Source organism: Rhagoletis pomonella, unplaced genomic scaffold (genome assembly GCF_013731165.1).
Source record: "Rhagoletis pomonella isolate Grant_MI unplaced genomic scaffold, Rhpom_1.0 Rhpom_scaffold_00001, whole genome shotgun sequence".
Classification (NCBI taxonomy): domain Eukaryota; kingdom Metazoa; phylum Arthropoda; class Insecta; order Diptera; family Tephritidae; genus Rhagoletis; species Rhagoletis pomonella.
Window position 1 is genome coordinate 39292 of NW_023458555.1, and position 4060 is coordinate 43351.

Below are 4060 nucleotides of genomic sequence, written 5' to 3' on the forward strand. Positions count from 1 at the left end.
TAACCTTTTATTATCAAATTTTTGTTAAATTAATACTATATGCATACACACCAGAAGCACTTGTGTCAGCCCCACCCATTTCCGTTGCACCAATTTTGTTGCACCATTTCCGTTGCATCATTTCCGTTGCACCATTTCCGTGTGCAATATCTGTTGAATTTGCCAATTTACTCCCACTCTTGAAGTTTCACTTCAATAAAACGAGTAGGAGTTCATATCGGGGTGCAATTTGAAACTTATTTACCCATTGACGATGGATCGATGCTATCAATAAATAGTGCTTAACCTAAATTATCGAGTGGGGCACCATCGACTGTTTTCTTGCTCAAATATACAAATTCACTGTTTTAATTGTGTAGTTCGGTTTCGCCATTTTCTGCAATAGGGAAGAGCACAACCATATATGTACATATGTACATGCATGTATGTATATGTAGTTATGTACATATGCAAGCTCAATAACCGCCAAAAAGCTTAAGCGCTACCACAGAGCTTTTTAATTTAATATGTACATACTTCTCATGATGCAATAATACAAGGTGTTATCAGTTGGCAACTTCTCGCTCTAATTCCGCCATATTGACTGCCTTACGTGAAACAGTGTTACTTCTTTAACTATTTTTTGCCCATTATTATAGTTGAATATTTTTTATTTCTTCTCAGTATACACACTTCGTTTTCTTAAAAAGGTATTTTATTTTATTTTATTTCATTTCATAACGAATATACTATAAAAAAAGCAAATTTTGTTTAGGACAAAATGTGAAATTTTATATTTTTCCCCCATATGGGGATTCATTTCTTCCCGTTTTTCTTCTCATTCTACTGAGCTAAGACAGTGTCAAATCGAGCTGTCACAACTGATACCACCTTGTATTATTGCATCATGCATACTTCTATACATACTGTCGTTACCTGAATAGAGAAATGGTCTAACTCATTTTCCTTCCGAAATTCGGTTTTGTACAATGGTCGGTTGATTACTCACTAACGGTCTAACAGAATTTAAAAACAACTATGTACTACACCAATAAATTAGTTTCAGTGCTTAGTACCCAGAATTTGTAAGAAATTCCCAACTTAAGAACTTTGGTTTTTATAAAGTTTTGTAGTTACGCTGTAAAGACACAAACATTTTGGATAGGCCCTTTCCATATTATTTGTATGTATGTACATTAGGGTCGGAATATTTACGTTCTCACCAACTAGGATTGTTCTAAACTGAAAAAATATAACCGTATTTTTTTGTTTTGAAAGCTAAAAATATTTAGAGGTCGCTCAAGGCGCTCAAAGTTTTCCGTGTATTTTATATGGGGGAAAAACACTTTTCGAAGAAATGGTATAGAATTCTTAAAAATCAAATGCATGGGGGAAAATAAAAAAATATTTAGTATTAAAAAATGGTAAATAAGCAATTGAGTGGTCGCCTCAAATAACGTTGTAAGCGACAAAATTATAATTTTACAAAATATAAAAAAAAAAAACTTGTTTACTGACGCGCAAACGGGGATTTCATTTGGTTTTCTACGTTTTCGGCATAGCACTCTTCAAGAATCTTGCCTTTAAAAAAATAAAATATACACATTAATATCGTTAAAATCAAGGAAACATGCTTTGAACAAATTGTCGCTTACAACGTTATTTGAGGCGACCATTCAATTGTGTATTGTTATTCGAACTCCCTTGAAGAGAACCAGAGCTTTCCGGTCGAAAAATATTGATTTTCAAGAATTCCATACCATTTCTACGAAAAGTTTTTTTTCCTTATAAAATACATGGAAACCTTTGAGCGTTTTGAGCGACTATAAATATTTTTTTATTTCAAAATAAAGAAATATGGATATATTTTTAAGATATAGAACAATCTTAGGGGGTGAGAGCATTAAATCCGACATTACTTATTTGGACCACCCTAATGTATATATGTTTTTATGTGTATGAAAACTAGTCAGTAACAAATTTCGTAAATGCCGCTGACAACATTATGCGCTCTAGAGCTTAACGACATTTCTGTGGAGAGACCTCTGTTCTAGGCTGTGTGACCAGGTTGCCCTATTTGAGGCTAGATTTTGCATTTAATTGTATGCCATTGCTCCAGAGCATTAGCTCTAGCTTCCTGATTTGTAAAATTCGAACCTTCGCCCATAAATAATGCGTAATGTTAGTTTTGCCTTCCTGAATAGGTAATAATATTTTTTCTTTAGTGCGTTTTCCGTTTTTCTTTTCCTAATATGAACTCTTTTTTCTATACCCTGAAGTAATCTAGCCGTTATATACTTTATATATATTTATTTATTGCAGCTATAAGGCCTATAAATAATGCGTATTGTTATTTTTCCTTTTTTTTTACAAATTTTCTTCCCAGCTTTACCATAGTTTATGTATAAATGTCCAAAGGTTGCATATGGACGAGATTCCGAGCAGCACAGTACCTATATAATGTGGTTTGCATGCGGTCCAAAAGTGTGATTTCCAGGGCCGCACCTATCGGGCGGTTGGAAAGGACTAGTATTTTGGTGAGAACAATTTTTAAATAGGCTTCTCTGAATCGGTCTAGTTGATGTAAAGTTTTTAAAGTATGAATACTCGTATATTAACTTCTTCGTAATTTCGTTTTTCATCGGATACAACTTTTTCTAACCCATTTTTATACCCGAGCGCACTTGTGCACAAGGGTATTACAACTTTGTTCGCATAACGGTTGTTCGTAACAGCCAAAACGAATCGAGATAGATTTAAACAAATGCAAACAAAAATGATCAGAATGAAAAGAGAAATCTGATTTCCCCCAAACGTGCTTGAATTATTTCAATATTTCATAGCATATTATCGAAACTGACATCGCGGAAAATAGTCTTGATTATCATAAAACGATATTTAATAACTACGTGCGCCGGGTACATAAAGTTCGGTTTCGCCCGAACTTATACTTCTTTACTTGTTAAAACAACTTAGCTTTGGTTTTTGTGATCATATGGTCACACTGGTTTTGGCACAAACTTTGGAGCAGCGCCAACGCTGAATGCCAGCAAGCGTGGGGGCATTGAAACAGTTCACGCGCGAGAGTGATTCAATATGGACGTAGGTATCGGCAAGCCGCGGATTATCTAGAAGAAATCGAGTAAATATAAAATTTAACAAAAATAAAGTGTATACGAATAAAAAACGAGTGGTGGTACATTTGGGTGTGGATTTGTGTGTTTGCATTTGTGGCCATCCGCGCAGCATTACATGTTTAAGGTGTACCCACTAAATATGGATACTTGCGCGCTCTCGCCTCCCTCCAGTAATTGTAGGCAACGAATTCGGTTAAAAATCGTAGAACGCACTACACCTTATATATTCATAAATATGTGCGTGCTACCTATGTATGAATGTATATAAATACATATCTATATACATAAATGCATAAATATATTCATATATATGTACACATATGTTATACATATGATTGTGTATGCTAGCGGGAGTAGTGCATCGTGCAGTCGGTTGCCACAGTTTTTAAGCGGGCAACACGAGACGGACAGTGCCGAGTGAAAATAAACGATAAAGCGGCATCAAATCATTATTAAATGCTTGTTCCTGCCATTTGTTTATGCAATTTGATTTAATTCCATTATATAAGTAAAACAAAAGTGTAACGGTGACGAAACCGATGTGATATGCGATGATGGATCCGTAGCGACGTGGGCCGCATCTGTGACAAATATGATGAATGTAGAAATGTTAGTGCTGTACCAGGCGTGTACTAAAAGTTGGTTCTAAAATACATAAGCATGTATGTATGTACATACATATGCATGTATATATATATACAATATATATATATATGTATGTATGTATGTGGATACATGTACATACTTGCAAATGCTGTCCTCACTTCTCTTTCTTTAAGTATAAATGTATTCATACAATGAATGAAGCAATGTCAAATACAATCGGGTAAAAGTTAAAAAAGCAAAAAAACTATGCTGGACGGTGGCATAATCGGAATGTTCGAATATCTGATTAAAAAATCCGAATATTCGAATGTGAACGGATATTAACCGGATCTAAAAAT

The 4060-nt window shown here is 34.5% G+C and overlaps 1 protein-coding gene across 4 annotated transcripts in view; it reads left to right on the forward strand.

Annotated features, from left to right (window-relative positions):
- The first annotated feature begins 3027 nt into the window (after positions 1-3027).
- LOC118735560 overlaps positions 3028-4060 on the forward strand; it is a 36577-nt gene continuing 35544 nt past the window's right edge. The window contains exons 1-2 of one of the 4 annotated variants that reach the window (XM_036465388.1): positions 3041-3292; positions 3465-3754. The gene's annotated coding sequence lies outside the window, so the exon portion shown is untranslated. Of the gene's footprint in view, positions 3293-3464; positions 3755-4060 lie in introns of all 4 variants that reach the window. The other 3 variants (XM_036465379.1, XM_036465395.1, XM_036465373.1) reach the window with 3 other exon arrangements.